The sequence below is a fragment of the Triturus cristatus genome, chromosome 1_1 (genome assembly GCF_964204655.1).
Source record: "Triturus cristatus chromosome 1_1, aTriCri1.1, whole genome shotgun sequence".
NCBI classification, from domain to species: Eukaryota; Metazoa; Chordata; class Amphibia; order Caudata; family Salamandridae; genus Triturus; species Triturus cristatus.
In genome coordinates this window covers 202,339,413-202,358,889 of record NC_140579.1, presented here as the reverse complement: position 1 = coordinate 202,358,889, position 19,477 = coordinate 202,339,413, and positions in this window count along the sequence as shown.

Here is a 19,477-nt window from a genome sequence, read left to right as displayed (position 1 = left end):
TCACTCTCACTGACTCACTCACTCTCACTGACTCACTGACTGTCACTGACTCACTGACTGACTCACTCTCACTGACTGACTCACTCTCACTGACTGACTCACGCACTCTCACTGACTGACTCAGTCTCCCTGACTCACTCACTCACTCTCACTGACTCACTCACTCTCACTGACTGACTCACTCACTCTCACTGACTGACTCGCTCACTCTCACTGACTGACTCACTCTCACTGACTCACTCTCTCTCTCACTGACTCACTCACTCTCACTGACTCACTCACTCTCACTGACTGACTCACTCTCACTGATTGACTCACTCTCACTGACTGACTCACTCACTCTCACTGACTGACTCACTCACTCTCACTGACTGACTCACTCTCACTGACTGACTCTCTCTCTCTCTCACTGACTGACTCACTCACACTCACTGACTGACTCACTCACTCTCACTGACTGACTCACTCACTCTCACTGACTCACTCACTCTCACTGACTCACTCACTCTCAATGATTTACTCACTCTCACTGACTCACTCACTCACTCTCACTGACTCACTCACTCACTCTCACTGACTCACTCACTCTCACTGGCTCACTCACTCTAACTGACTCACTGACTCTCACTGACTCAGTGACTCTCACTCACTGACTGACTCACTCTCACTGACTGACTCACTCTCACTGACTGGCTCACTCTCACTGACTGAGTCACTGCATGACTCACTGGCTGGCTCACTGGCTGACTCACTCACTCTCACTGACTGACTCACTCACTCTCACTGACTGACTCACTCACTCTCACTGACTGACTCACTTACTCTCACTGACTGACTCACTCTCACTGACTGACTCACTCACTCTCACTGACTGACACTCACTCTCACTGACTGACTCACACACTCTCACTGACTGACTCAGTCTCTCTGACTGACTCACTCACTCTCACTGACTCACTCACTCTCACTGACTGACTGACTCACTCTCACTGACTGACTCGCTCACTCTCACTGACTGACTCACTCTCACTGACTCACTCTCTCTCTCACTGACTCACTCACTCTCACTGACTCACTCACTCTCACTGACTGACTCACTCTCACTGACTGACTCACTCACTCTCACTGACTGACTCACTCCCTCTCACTGACTAACTCACTCTCACTGACTGACTCTCTCTCTCTCTCACTGACTGACTGACTCACACTCACTGACTGACTCACTCACTCTCACTGACTGACTCACTCACTCTCACTGACTCACTCACTCTCACTGACTCACTCACTCTCAATGACTCACTCACTCTCACTGACTCACTCACTCACTCTCACTGACTCACTCACTCTCACTGACTCACTCAGTCTCACTGACTCACTCACTCTAACTGACTCACTGACTCTCACTGACTCACTGACTCTCACTCACTGACTGACTCACTCTTACTGACTGACTCACTCTCACTGACTGGCTCACTCTCACTGACTGAGTCACTGCATGACTCACTGGCTGACTTACTGGCTGACTCACTCACTCACTCTCACTGACTGACTCACTCACTCTCACTGACTGACTCACTCACTCACACTGACTGACTCACTTACTCTCACTGACTGACTCACTCTCACTGACTCACTCTCACTCTCACTGACTGACTCACTCACTCTCACTGACTGAGACTCACTCTCACTGACTGAAACTCACTCTCACTGATTGACACTCACTCTCACTGACTGACTCACTCACTCTCACTGACTGACTCACTCTCACTGACTCACTCTCTCTCTCACTGACTCACTCACTCTCACTGACTGACTCACTTTCACTGACTCACTCACTCTCACTGACTCACTCACTCTCACTGACTGGCTCACTCTCACTGACTGAGTCACTGACTGACTCACTGGCTGACTCACTGGCTGACTCACTCACTCTCACTGACTGACTCACTCACTCTCATTGACTGACTCACTCTCTCTCACTGACTGACTCACTCACACTCACTGACTCACTCTCTCTGACTTACTCTCTCTCTCACTCACTCTCACTGACTAACTCACTCTCACTGACTGGCCCACTCTCACTGACTGAGTCACTGACTGACTCACTGGCTGACTCACTGGCTGACTCACTCACTCTCACTGACTGACTCACTCACTCTCACTGACTGACTCACTTACTCTCACTGACTGACTCACTCTCACTGACTGACTCACTCACTCTCACTGACTGACACTCACTCTCACTGACTGACTCACACACTCTCACTGACTGACTCAGTCTCTCTGACTGACTCACTCACTCTCACTGACTCACTCACTCTCACTGACTGACTGACTCACTCTCACTGACTGACTCGCTCACTCTCACTGACTGACTCACTCTCACTGACTCACTCTCTCTCTCACTGACTCACTCACTCTCACTGACTCACTCACTCTCACTGACTGACTCACTCTCACTGACTGACTCACTCACTCTCACTGACTGACTCACTCCCTCTCACTGACTAACTCACTCTCACTGACTGACTCTCTCTCTCTCTCACTGACTGACTGACTCACACTCACTGACTGACTCACTCACTCTCACTGACTGACTCACTCACTCTCACTGACTCACTCACTCTCACTGACTCACTCACTCTCAATGACTCACTCACTCTCACTGACTCACTCACTCACTCTCACTGACTCACTCACTCTCACTGACTCACTCAGTCTCACTGACTCACTCACTCTAACTGACTCACTGACTCTCACTGACTCACTGACTCTCACTCACTGACTGACTCACTCTTACTGACTGACTCACTCTCACTGACTGGCTCACTCTCACTGACTGAGTCACTGCATGACTCACTGGCTGACTTACTGGCTGACTCACTCACTCACTCTCACTGACTGACTCACTCACTCTCACTGACTGACTCACTCACTCACACTGACTGACTCACTTACTCTCACTGACTGACTCACTCTCACTGACTCACTCTCACTCTCACTGACTGACTCACTCACTCTCACTGACTGAGACTCACTCTCACTGACTGAAACTCACTCTCACTGATTGACACTCACTCTCACTGACTGACTCACTCACTCTCACTGACTGACTCACTCTCACTGACTCACTCTCTCTCTCACTGACTCACTCACTCTCACTGACTGACTCACTTTCACTGACTCACTCACTCTCACTGACTCACTCACTCTCACTGACTGGCTCACTCTCACTGACTGAGTCACTGACTGACTCACTGGCTGACTCACTGGCTGACTCACTCACTCTCACTGACTGACTCACTCACTCTCATTGACTGACTCACTCTCTCTCACTGACTGACTCACTCACACTCACTGACTCACTCTCTCTGACTTACTCTCTCTCTCACTCACTCTCACTGACTAACTCACTCTCACTGACTGGCCCACTCTCACTGACTGAGTCACTGACTGACTCACTGGCTGACTCACTGGCTGACTCACTCACTCTCACTGACTGACTCACTCACTCTCACTGACTGACTCACTTACTCTCACTGACTGACTCACTCACTCTCACTGACTGAGACTCACTCTCACTGACTGACACTCACTCTCATTGACTGACTCACTCACTCTCACTCACTGACTCACTCACTCTCACTGACTGACTCACTCACTCTCACTGACTGACACTAACTTTCACTGACTGACACTCACTCTCACTGACTGACACTCACTCTCACTGACTGACACTCACTCTCACTGACTGACTCACACACTCTCACTGACTGACTCACTCACTCTCACTGACTGACTCACTCACTCTCACTGACTGACACTAACTTTCACTGACTGACACTCACTCTCACTGACTGACACTCACTCTCACTGACTGACTCAGTCTCCCTGACTGACTCACTCACTCTCACTGACTCACTCACTCTCACTGACTGACTCACTCACTCTCACTGACTGACTCGCTCACTCTCACTGACTGACTCACTCTCACTGACTCACTCTCTCTCTCACTGACTCACTCACTCTCACTGACTGACTCACTCTCACTGACTGACTCACTCTCACTGACTGACTCACTCACTCTCACTGACTGACTCACTCACTCTCACTGACTGACTCGCTCACTCCCACTGACTGACTCACTCTCTCTCTCACTGACTCACTCACTCTCACTGACAGACTCACTCTCACTGACTGACTCACTCTCACTGACTGACTCACTCACTCTCAGTGACTGACTCATTCACTCTCACTGACTGACTCACTCTCACTGACTGACTCTCTCTCTCTCACTGACTGACTCACTCACACTCACTGACTGACTCACTCACTCTCACTGACTCACTCACTCTCACTGACTCACTGACTGTCACTGACTCACTGACTGACTCACTCTCACTGACTGACTCACTCTCACTGACTCACTCTCACTGACTGACTGACTCACTCTCACTGACTCACTCACTCTCACTGACTGACTCACTCACTCTTACTCTCACTGACTCACTCTCACTGACTCGCTTTAATTGACTCACTCTCACTGACTCACTCACTCTTACTGACTCACTCACTCACTGACTCACTCTCACTGACTCACTCTCACTGACTGACTGACTTACTCTCACTGACTGACTGACTCACTCTCACTGACTCACTCACTCTCAATGACTCACTCACTCTCACTGACTGACTCACTCACTCTCACTGACTCACTCACTCACTCTCACTGACTCACTCACTCTCACTGACTCACTGACTGTCACTGACTCACTGACTGACTCACTCTCACTGACTGACTCACTCTCACTGACTCACTCTCACTGACTGACTCACTCACTCTCACTGACTCACTCACTCTCACTGACTGACTCACTCACTCTCACTCTCACTGACTCACTCTCACTGACTCACTTTAATTGACTCACTCTCACTGACTCACTCACTCACTGACTCACTCTCACTGACTCACTCTCACTGACTGACTGACTCACTCTCACTGACTGACTGACTCACTCTCACTGACTCGCTCACTCACTCTCACTGACTGACTCTCACTGACTGACTCACTCTCACTGACACTCACCCACTCTCACACACTGACTGACTCACTCTCACTGACTGACTCCCTCTCACTGACTCACTCTCACTGACTCACTCTCACTGACTGACTCACTCTCACTGACTGACTCACTCTCACTGACTGGCTCACTCTCACTGACTGAGTCACTGACTGACCCACTGGCTGACTCACTGGCTGACTCACTCACTCTCACTGACTGACTCACTCACTCTTACTGACTGACTCACTCACTCTCACTGACTGACTCACTTACTCTCACTGACTGACTGACTCACTCTCACTGAGTGACTGACTCACTCTCACTGACTGACTCACTCACTCTCACTGACTGACTCACTCACTCTCACTGACTGAGACTCACTCTCACTGACTGACACTCACTCTCACTGACTGACACTCACTCTCACTGACTGACTCACGTACTCTCACTGACTGACTCAGTCTCCCTGACTGACTCACTCACTCTCACTAACTCACTCACTCTCAATGACTGACTCACTCACTCTCACTGACTGACTCGCTCACTCTCACTGACTGACTCACTCTCACTGACTCACTCTCTCTCTCACTGATTGACTCACTCTCACTGACTGACTCACTCACTCTCAATCACTGACTCACTCACTCTCACTGACTGACTCACTCTCACTGACTGACTCTCTCTCTCTCACTGACTGACTCACTCACACTCACTGACTGACTCACTCACTCTCACTGACTGACTCACTCACTCTCACTGACTCACTCACTCTCACTGACTCACTCACTCTCAATGATTTACTCACTCTCACTGACTCACTCACTCACTCTCACTGACTCACTCACTCTCACTGACTCACTCACTCTCACTGACTCGCTCACTCTAACTGACTCACTGACTCTCACTGACTCACTGACTCTCACTCACTGACTGGCTCACTCTCACTGACTGAGTCACTGCATGACTCACTGGCTGACTCACTGGCTAACTCACTCACTCTCACTGACTGACTCACTCACTCTCACTGACTGACTCACTTACTCTCACTGACTGACTCACTCCCTCTCACTGACTGAGACTCACTCTCACTGACTGACACTCACTCTCACTGACTGACACTCACTCTCACTGACTGACACTCACTCTCACTGACTGACTCACGCACTCTCACTGACTGACTCAGTCTCCCTGACTCACTCACTCACTCTCACTGACTCACTCACTCTCACTGACTGACTGACTCACTCTCACTGACTGACTCGCTCACTCTCACTGACTGACTCAGTCTCACTGACTCTCTCTCTCTCTCACTGACTCACTCACTCTCACTGACTGACTCACTCTCACTGACTGACTCACTCTCACTGATTGACTCACTCTCACTGACTTACTCACTCTCACTGACTGACTGACTCACTCTCACTGACTCACTTACTCTCACTGACTGACTCTCTCTCTCTCTCACTGACTGACTCACTCATACTCACTGACTGACTCACTCACTCTCACTGACTGACTCACTCACTCTCACTGACTCACTCACTCTCACTGACTCACTCACTCTCAATGATTTACTCACTCTCACTGACTCACTCACTCTCACTGACTCACTCACTCACTCTCACTGGCTCACTCACTCTCACTGACTCACTCACTCTAACTGACTCACTGACTCTCACTGACTCAGTGACTCTCACTCACTGACTGACTCACTCTCACTGACTGACTCACTCTCACTGACTGGCTCACTCTCACTGACTGAGTCACTGCATGACTCACTGGCTGGCTCACTGGCTGACTCACTCACTCTCACTGACTGACTCACTCACTTTCACTGACTGACTCACTCACTCTCACTGACTGACTCACTTACTCTCACTGACCGACTCACTCTCACTGACTGACTCACACACTCTCACTGACTGACTCAGTCTCTCTGACTGACTCACTCACTCTCACTGACTCACTCACTCTCACTGACTGACTGACTCACTCTCACTGACTGACTCGCTCACTCTCACTGACTGACTCACTCTCACTGACTCACTCTCTCTCTCACTGACTCACTCACTCTCACTGACTCACTCACTCTCACTGACTGACTCACTCTCACTGACTGACTCACTCACTCTCACTGACTGACTCACTCCCTCTCACTGACTAACTCACTCTCACTGACTGACTCTCTCTCTCTCTCACTGACTGACTCACTCACACTCACTGACTGACTCACTCACTCTCACTGACTGACTCACTCACTCTCACTGACTCACTCACTCTCACTGACTCACTCACTCTCACTGACTCACTCACTCTCACTGACTCACTCACTCACTCTCACTGACTCACTCAGTCTCACTGACTCACTCACTCTAACTGACTCACTGACTCTCACTGACTCACTGACTCTCACTCACTGACTCACTCTTACTGACTGACTCACTCTCACTGACTGGCTCACTCTCACTGACTGAGTCACTGCATGACTCACTGGCTGACTCACTGGCTGACTCACTCACTCTCACTGACTGACTCACTCACTCTCACTGACTGACTCACTCACTCTCACTGACTGAGACTCACTCTCACTGACTGACACTTACTTTCACTGACTGACACTCACTCTCACTGACTGACACTCACTCTCACTGACTGACTCACATACTCTCACTGACTGACTCAGTCTCCCTGACTGACTCACTCACTCTCACTGACTCACTCACTCTCACTGACTGACTCACTCACTCTCACTGACTGACTCGCTCACTCTCACTGACTGACTCACTCTCACTGACTCACTCTCTCTCACTGACTCACTCACTCTCACTGACTGACTCACTCTCACTGACTGACTCACTCTCACTGATTGACTCACTCTCACTGACTGACTCACTCACTCTCACTGACTGACTTGCTCACTCTCACTGACTGACTCACTCACTCTCACTGACTGAGACTCACTCTCACTGACTGAAACTCACTCTCACTGACTGACACTCACTCTCACTGACTGACTCACTCACTCTCACTGACTGACTCACTCTCACTGACTCACTCTCTCTCTCACTGACTCACTCACTCTCACTGACTGACTCACTCTCACTGACTCACTCACTCTCACTGACTCACTCACTCTCACTGACTGGCTCACTCTCACTGACTGACTCACTCACTCTTACTCTCACTGACTCACTCTCACTGACTCGCTTTAATTGACTCACTCTCACTGACTCACTCACTCTTACTGACTCACTCACTCACTGACTCACTCTCACTGACTCACTCTCACTGACTGACTGACTTACTCTCACTGACTGACTGACTCACTCTCACTGACTCACTCACTCTCAATGACTCACTCACTCTCACTGACTGACTCACTCACTCTCACTGACTCACTCACTCACTCTCACTGACTCACTCACTCTCACTGACTCACTCACTCTCACTGACTCACTGACTGACTCACTCTCACTGACTGACTCACTCTCACTGACTCACTCTCACTGACTGACTCACTCACTCTCACTGACTCACTCACTCTCACTGACTGACTCACTCACTCTCACTCTCACTGACTCACTCTCACTGACTCACTTTAATTGACTCACTCTCACTGACTCACTCACTCACTGACTCACTCTCACTGACTCACTCTCACTGACTGACTGACTCACTCTCACTGACTGACTGACTCACTCTCACTGACTTGCTCACTCACTCTCACTGACTGACTCTCACTGACTGACTCACTCTCACTGACACTCACCCACTCTCACACACTGACTGACTCACTCTCACTGACTGACTCCCTCTCACTGACTTACTCTCACTGACTGACTCACTCTCACTGACTGACTCACTCTCACTGACTGGCTCACTCTCACTGACTGAGTCACTGACTGACCCACTGGCTGACTCACTGGCTGACTCACTCACTCTCACTGACTGACTCACTCACTCTTACTGACTGACTCACTCACTCTCACTGACTGACTGACTCACTCTCACTGACTGACTGACTCACTCTCACTGACTGACTCACTCACTCTCACTGACTGACTCACTCACTCTCACTGACTGAGACTCACTCTCACTGACTGACACTAACTTTCACTGACTGACACTCACTCTCACTGACTGACACTCACTCTCACTGACTGACTCACATACTCTCACTGACTGACTCAGTCTCCCTGACTGACTCACTCACTCTCACTGACTCACTCACTCTCACTGACTGACTCACTCTCACTGATTGACTCACTCTCACTGACTGACTCTCACTGACTGACTCACTCTCACTGACTGACTCACTCTCACTGACTGACTCACTCTCACTGACTGGCTCACTCTCACTGACTGAGTCACTGACTGACCCACTGGCTGACTCACTGGCTGACTCACTCACTCTCACTGACTGACTCACTCACTCTTACTGACTGACTCACTCACTCTCACTGACTGACTGACTCACTCTCACTGACTGACTCACTCACTCTCACTGACTGACTGACTCACTCTCACTGACTGACTCACTCACTCTCACTGACTGAGACTCACTCTCACTGACTGACACTAACTTTCACTGACTGACACTCACTCTCACTGACTGACACTCACTCTCACTGACTGACTCACATACTCTCACTGACTGACTCAGTCTCCCTGACTGACTCACTCACTCTCACTGACTGACTCACTCTCACTGACTGACTCACTCACTCTCACTGACTGACTCGCTCACTCTCACTGACTGACTCACTCTCACTGACTCACTCTCTCTCTCACTGACTCACTCACTCTCACTGACTGACTCACTCTCACTGACTGACTCACTCTCACTGATTGACTCACTCTCACTGACTGACTCACTCACTCTCACTCACTGACTCACTCACTCTCACTGACTCACTCACTCTCACTGACTCACTCACTCTCAATGATTTACTCACTCTCACGGACTCACTCACTCTCACTGACTCTCTCACTCACTCTCACTGACTCACTCACTCTCACTGACTCACTCACTCTAACTGACTCACTGACTCTCACTGACTCAGTGACTCTCACTCACTGACTGACTCACTCTCACTGACTGACTCACTCTCACTGACTGGCTCACTCTCACTGACTGAGTCACTGCATGACTCACAGGCTGGCTCACTGGCTGACTCACTCACTCTCACTGACTGACTCACTCACTCTCACTGACTGACTCACTTACTCTCACTGACTCGCTCACTCACTCTCACTGACTCACTCTCACTGACTGACTCACTCTCACTGACTGACTCACTCTCACTGACTGGCTCACTCTCACTGACTGAGTCACTGACTGACCCACTGGCTGACTCACTGGCTGACTCACTCACTCTCACTGACTGACTCACTCACTCTTACTGACTGACTCACTCACTCTCACTGACTGACTGACTCACTCTCACTGACTGACTGACTCACTCTCACTGACTGACTCACTCACTCTCACTGACTGACTCACTCACTCTCACTGACTGAGACTCACTCTCACTGACTGACACTAACTTTCACTGACTGACACTCACTCTCACTGACTGACACTCACTCTCACTGACTGACTCACATACTCTCACTGACTGACTCAGTCTCCCTGACTGACTCACTCACTCTCACTGACTGACTCACTCTCACTGACTGACTCACTCTCACTGATTGACTCACTCTCACTGACTGACTCTCACTGACTGACTCACTCTCACTGACTGACTCACTCTCACTGACTGACTCACTCTCACTGACTGGCTCACTCTCACTGACTGAGTCACTGACTGACCCACTGGCTGACTCACTGGCTGACTCACTCACTCTCACTGACTGACTCACTCACTCTTACTGACTGACTCACTCACTCTCACTGACTGACTGACTCACTCTCACTGACTGACTGACTCACTCTCACTGACTGACTCACTCACTCTCACTGACTGACTCACTCACTCTCACTGACTGACTCACTCACTCTCACTGACTGAGACTCACTCTCACTGACTGACACTAACTTTCACTGACTGACACTCACTCTCACTGACTGACACTCACTCTCACTGACTGACACTCACTCTCACTGACTGACACTCACTCTCACTGACTGACTCACATACTCTCACTGACTGACTCAGTCTCCCTGACTGACTCACTCACTCTCACTGACTCACTCACTCTCACTGACTGACTCACTCACTCTCACTGACTGACTCGCTCACTCTCACTGACTGACTCACTCTCACTGACTCACTCTCTCTCTCACTGACTCACTCACTCTCACTGACTGACTCACTCTCACTGACTGACTCACTCTCACTGATTGACTCACTCTCACTGACTGACTCACTCACTCCCACTCACTGACTCACTCACTCTCACTGACTCACTCACTCTCACTGACTCACTCACTCTCAATGATTTACTCACTCTCACGGACTCACTCACTCTCACTGACTCTCTCACTCACTCTCACTGACTCACTCACTCTCACTGACTCACTCACTCTAACTGACTCACTGACTCTCACTGACTCAGTGACTCTCACTCACTGACTGACTCACTCTCACTGACTGACTCACTCTCACTGACTGGCTCACTCTCACTGACTGAGTCACTGCATGACTCACAGGCTGGCTCACTGGCTGACTCACTCACTCTCACTGACTGACTCACTCACTCTCACTGACTGACTCACTTACTCTCACTGACTGACTCACTCTCACTGACTGACTGACTCACTCACTCTCACTGACTGACACTAACTTTCACTGACTGACACTCACTGTCACTGACTGACACTCACTCTCACTGACTGACTCAGTCTCCCTGACTGACTCACTCACTCTCACTGACTCACTCACTCTCACTGACTGACTCACTCACTCTCACTGACTGACTCGCTCACTCTCACTGACTGACTCACTCTCACTGACTCACTCTCTCTCTCACTGACTCACTCACTCTCACTGACTGACTCACTCTCACTGACTGACTCACTCTCACTGATTGACTCACTCTCACTGACTGACTCACTCACTCTCACTCACTGACTCACTCACTCTCACTGACTGACTCACTCTCACTGACTGACTCTCTCTCTCTCTCACTGACTGACTCACTCACACTCACTGACTGACTCACTCACTCTCACTGACTGACTCACTCACTCTCACTGACTGACTCACTCTCACTGACTCACTCACTCTCAATGATTTACTCACTCTCACTGACTCACTCACTCACTCTCACTGACTCACTCACTCTCACTGACTCACTCACTCTCACTGACTCACTCACTCTAACTGACTCACTCACTCTCACTGACTCACTGACTCTCACTCACTGACTGACTCACTCTCACTGACTGAGTCACTGCATGACTCACTGGCTGACTCACTGGCTGACTCACTCACTCTCACTGACTGACTCACTCACTCTCACTGACGGACTCACTTACTCTCACTGACTGACTCACTCACTCTCACTGACTGAGACTCACTCTCACTGACTGACACTCACTCTCATTGACTGACTTACTCACTCTCACTGACTGACTCACTCACTCTCACTCACTGACTCACTCACTCTCACTGACTGACTCACTCTCACTGACTGACTCTCTCTCTCTCACTGACTGACTCACTCACACTCACTGACTGACTCACTCACTCTCACTGACTGACTCACTCACTCTCACTGACTGACTCACTCTCACTGACACTCACCCACTCTCACCCACTGACTAACTCACTCTCACTGACTGACTCCCTCTCACTGACTCCCTCTCACTGACTCACTCTCACTGACTGACTCACTCTCACTGACTGACTCACTCTCACTGACTGGCTCACTCTCACTGACTGAGTCACTGACTGACCCACTGGCTGACTCACTGGCTGACTCACTCACTCTCACTGACTGACTCACTCACTCTTACTGACTGACTCACTCACTCTCACTGACTGACTCACTTACTCTCACTGACTGACTCACTCACTCTCACTGACTGACTCACTCACTCTCACTGACTGACTCACTCACTCTCACTGACTGACACTCACTCTCACTGACTGACTCACATACTCTCACTGACTGACTCAGTCTCCCTGACTGACTCACTCACTCTCACTGACTCACTCACTCTCACTGACTGACTCACTCACTCTCACTGACTGACTCGCTCACTCTCACTGACTGACTCACTCTCACTGACTCACTCTCTCTCTCACTGACTCACTCACTCTCACTGACTGACTCACTCTCACTGACTGACTCACTCTCACTGATTGACTCACTCTCACTGACTGACTCACTCACTCTCACTCACTGACTCACTCACTCTCACTGACTGACTCACTCTCACTGACTGACTCTCTCTCTCTCTCACTGACTGACTCACTCACACTCACTGACTGACTCACTCACTCTCACTGACTGACTCAATCACTCTCACTGACTGACTCACTCTCACTGACTCACTCACTCTCAATGATTTACTCACTCTCACTGACTCACTCACTCTCACTGACTCACTGACTGTCACTGACTCACTGACTGACTCACTCTCACTGACTGACTCACTCTCACTGACTCACTCTCACTGACTGACTGACTCACTCTCACTGACTCACTCACTCTCACTGACTGACTCACTCACTCTTACTCTCACTGACTCACTCTCACTGACTCGCTTTAATTGACTCACTCTCACTGACTCACTCACTCTTACTGACTCACTCACTCACTGACTCACTCTCACTGACTCACTCTCACTGACTGACTGACTTACTCTCACTGACTGACTGACTCACTCTCACTGACTCACTCACTCTCAATGACTCACTCACTCTCACTGACTGACTCACTCACTCTCACTGACTCACTCACTCACTCTCACTGACTCACTCACTCTCACTGACTCACTGACTGTCACTGACTCACTGACTGACTCACTCTCACTGACTGACTCACTCTCACTGACTCACTCTCACTGACTGACTCACTCACTCTCACTGACTCACTCACTCTCACTGACTGACTCACTCACTCTCACTCTCACTGACTCACTCTCACTGACTCACTTTAATTGACTCACTCTCACTGACTCACTCACTCACTGACTCACTCTCACTGACTCACTCTCACTGACTGACTGACTCACTCTCACTGACTGACTGACTCACTCTCACTGACTCGCTCACTCACTCTCACTGACTGACTCTCACTGACTGACTCACTCTCACTGACACTCACCCACTCTCACACACTGACTGACTCACTCTCACTGACTGACTCCCTCTCACTGACTCACTCTCACTGACTCACTCTCACTGACTGACTCACTCTCACTGACTGACTCACTCTCACTGACTGGCTCACTCTCACTGACTGAGTCACTGACTGACCCACTGGCTGACTCACTGGCTGACTCACTCACTCTCACTGACTGACTCACTCACTCTTACTGACTGACTCACTCACTCTCACTGACTGACTCACTTACTCTCACTGACTGACTGACTCACTCTCACTGAGTGACTGACTCACTCTCACTGACTGACTCACTCACTCTCACTGACTGACTCACTCACTCTCACTGACTGAGACTCACTCTCACTGACTGACACTCACTCTCACTGACTGACACTCACTCTCACTGACTGACTCACGTACTCTCACTGACTGACTCAGTCTCCCTGACTGACTCACTCACTCTCACTAACTCACTCACTCTCAATGACTGACTCACTCACTCTCACTGACTGACTCGCTCACTCTCACTGACTGACTCACTCTCACTGACTCACTCTCTCTCTCACTGACTCACTCACTCTCACTGACTGACTCACTCTCACTGACTGACTCACTCTCACTGATTGACTCACTCTCACTGACTGACTCACTCACTCTCAATCACTGACTCACTCACTCTCACTGACTGACTCACTCTCACTGACTGACTCTCTCTCTCTCACTGACTGACTCACTCACACTCACTGACTGACTCACTCACTCTCACTGACTGACTCACTCACTCTCACTGACTCACTCACTCTCACTGACTCACTCACTCTCAATGATTTACTCACTCTCACTGACTCACTCACTCACTCTCACTGACTCACTCACTCTCACTGACTCACTCACTCTCACTGACTCGCTCACTCTAACTGACTCACTGACTCTCACTGACTCACTGACTCTCACTCACTGACTGGCTCACTCTCACTGACTGAGTCACTGCATGACTCACTGGCTGACTCACTGGCTGACTCACTCACTCTCACTGACTGACTCACTCACTCTCACTGACTGACTCACTTACTCTCACTGACTGACTCACTCCCTCTCACTGACTGAGACTCACTCTCACTGACTGACACTCACTCTCACTGACTGACACTCACTCTCACTGACTGACACTCACTCTCACTGACTGACTCACGCACTCTCACTGACTGACTCAGTCTCCCTGACTCACTCACTCACTCTCACTGACTCACTCACTCTCACTGACTGACTGACTCACTCTCACTGACTGACTCGCTCACTCTCACTGACTGACTCAGTCTCACTGACTCTCTCTCTCTCTCACTGACTCCCTCACTCTCACTGACTGACTCACTCTCACTGACTGACTCACTCTCACTGATTGACTCACTCTCACTGACTGACTCACTCACTCTCACTGACTGACTCACTCACTCTCACTGACTCACTCACTCTCACTGACTGACTCTCTCTCTCTCTCACTGACTGACTCACTCATACTCACTGACTGACTCACTCACTCTCACTGACTGACTCACTGACTCTCACTGACTCACTCACTCTCACTGACTCACTCACTCTCAATGATTTACTCACTCTCACTGACTCACTCACTCTCACTGACTCACTCACTCACTCTCACTGGCTCACTCACTCTCACTGACTCACTCACTCTAACTGACTCACTGACTCTCACTGACTCAGTGACTCTCACTCACTGACTGACTCACTCTCACTGACTGACTCACTCTCACTGACTGGCTCACTCTCACTGACTGAGTCACTGCATGACTCACTGGCTGGCTCACTGGCTGACTCACTCACTCTCACTGACTGACTCACTCACTCTCACTGACTGACTCACTCACTCTCACTGACTGACTCACTTACTCTCACTGACTGACTCACTCACTCTCACTGACTGACTCACTCTCACTGACTGACTCTCTCTCTCTCACTGACTGACTCACACACTCTCACTGACTGACTCACTCTCACTGACTGACTCTCTCTCTCTCACCTACTGACTCACACACTCTCACTGACTCACTCACTCCCACTGACTGACTGACTCACTCTCACTGACTGACTCGCTCACTCTCACTGACTGACTCACTCTCACTGACTCACTCTCTCTCTCACTGACTGACTCACTCTCACTGACTCACTCACTCTCACTGACTGACTCACTCTCACTGACTGACTCACTCACTCTCACTGACTGACTCACTCCCTCTCACTGACTAACTCACTCACTCTCACTGACTGACTCGCTCACTCTCACTGACTGACTCACTCTCACTGACTCACTCTCTCTCTCACTGACTCACTCACTCTCACTGACTCACTCACTCTCACTGATTGACTCACTCTCACTGACTGACTCACTCACTCTCAATCACTGACTCACTCACTCTCACTGACTGACTCACTCTCACTGACTGACTCTCTCTCTCTCACTGACTGACTCACTCACACTCACTGACTGACTCACTCACTCTCACTGACTGACTCACTCACTCTCACTTACTCACTCACTCTCACTGACTCACTCACTCTCAATGATTTACTCACTCTCACTGACTCACTCACTCACTCTCACTGACTCACTCACTCTCACTGACTCACTCACTCTCACTGACTCGCTCACTCTAACTGACTCACTGACTCTCACTGACTCACTGACTCTCACTCACTGACTGGCTCACTCTCACTGACTGAGTCACTGCATGACTCACTGGCTGACTCACTGGCTGACTCACTCACTCTCACTGACTGACTCACTCACTCTCACTGACTGACTCACTTACTCTCACTGACTGACTCACTCCCTCTCACTGACTGAGACTCACTCTCACTGACTGACACTCACTCTCACTGACTGACACTCACTCTCACTGACTGACACTCACTCTCACTGACTGACTCACGCACTCTCACTGACTGACTCACTCTCACTGACTCACTGACTGTCACTGACTCACTGACTGACTCACTCTCACTGACTGACTCACTCTCACTGACTCACTCTCACTGACTGACTCACTCACTCTCACTGACTCACTCACTCTCACTGACTGACTCACTCACTCTCACTCTCACTGACTCACTCTCACTGACTCACTTTAATTGACTCACTCTCACTGACTCACTCACTCACTGACTCACTCTCACTGACTCACTCTCACTGACTGACTGACTCACTCTCACTGACTGACTGACTCACTCTCACTGACTCGCTCACTCACTCTCACTGACTGACTCTCACTGACTGACTCACTCTCACTGACACTCACCCACTCTCACACACTGACTGACTCACTCTCACTGACTGACTCCCTCTCACTGACTCACTCTCACTGACTCACTCTCACTGACTGACTCACTCTCACTGACTGACTCACTCTCACTGACTGGCTCACTCTCACTGACTGAGTCAGTGACTGACCCACTGGCTGACTCACTGGCTGACTCACTCACTCTCACTGACTGACTCACTCACTCTTACTGACTGACTCACTCACTCTCACTGACTGACTCACTTACTCTCACTGACTGACTGACTCACTCTCACTGAGTGACTGACTCACTCTCACTGACTGACTCACTCACTCTCACTGACTGACTCACTCACTCTCACTGACTGAGACTCACTCTCACTGACTGACACTCACTCTCACTGACTGACACTCACTCTCACTGACTGACTCACGTACTCTCACTGACTGACTCAGTCTCCCTGACTGACTCACTCACTCTCACTAACTCACTCACTCTCAATGACTGACTCACTCACTCTCACTGACTGACTCGCTCACTCTCACTGACTGACTCACTCTCACTGACTCACTCTCTCTCTCACTGACTCACTCACTCTCACTGACTGACTCACTCTCACTGACTGACTCACTCTCACTGATTGACTCACTCTCACTGACTGACTCACTCACTCTCAATCACTGACTCACTCACTCTCACTGACTGACTCACTCTCACTGACTGACTCTCTCTCTCTCACTGACTGACTCACTCACACTCACTGACTGACTCACTCACTCTCACTGACTGACTCACTCACTCTCACTGACTCACTCACTCTCACTGACTCACTCACTCTCAATGATTTACTCACTCTCACTGACTCACTCACTCACTCTCACTGACTCACTCACTCTCACTGACTCACTCACTCTCACTGACTCGCTCACTCTAACTGACTCACTGACTCTCACTGACTCACTGACTCTCACTCACTGACTGGCTCACTCTCACTGACTGAGTCACTGCATGACTCACTGGCTGACTCACTGGCTGACTCACTCACTCTCACTGACTGACTCACTCACTCTCACTGACTGACTCACTTACTCTCACTGACTGACTCACTCCCTCTCACTGACTGAGACTCACTCTCACTGACTGACACTCACTCTCACTGACTGACACTCACTCTCACTGACTGACACTCACTCTCACTGACTGACTCACGCACTCTCACTGACTGACTCAGTCTCCCTGACTCACTCACTCACTCTCACTGACTCACTCACTCTCACTGACTGACTGACTCACTCTCACTGACTGACTCGCTCACTCTCACTGACTGACTCAGTCTCACTGACTCTCTCTCTCTCTCACTGACTCCCTCACTCTCACTGACTGACTCACTCTCACTGACTGACTCACTCTCACTGATTGACTCACTCTCACTGACTGACTCACTCACTCTCACTGACTGACTCACTCACTCTCACTGACTCACTCACTCTCACTGACTGACTCTCTCTCTCTCTCACTGACTGACTCACTCATACTCACTGACTGACTCACTCACTCTCACTGACTGACTCACTGACTCTCACTGACTCACTCACTCTCACTGACTCACTCACTCTCAATGATTTACTCACTCTCACTGACTCACTCACTCTCACTGACTCACTCACTCACTCTCACTGGCTCACTCACTCTCACTGACTCACTCACTCTAACTGACTCACTGACTCTCACTGACTCAGTGACTCTCACTCACTGACTGACTCACTCTCACTGACTGACTCACTCTCACTGACTGGCTCACTCTCACTGACTGAGTCACTGCATGACTCACTGGCTGG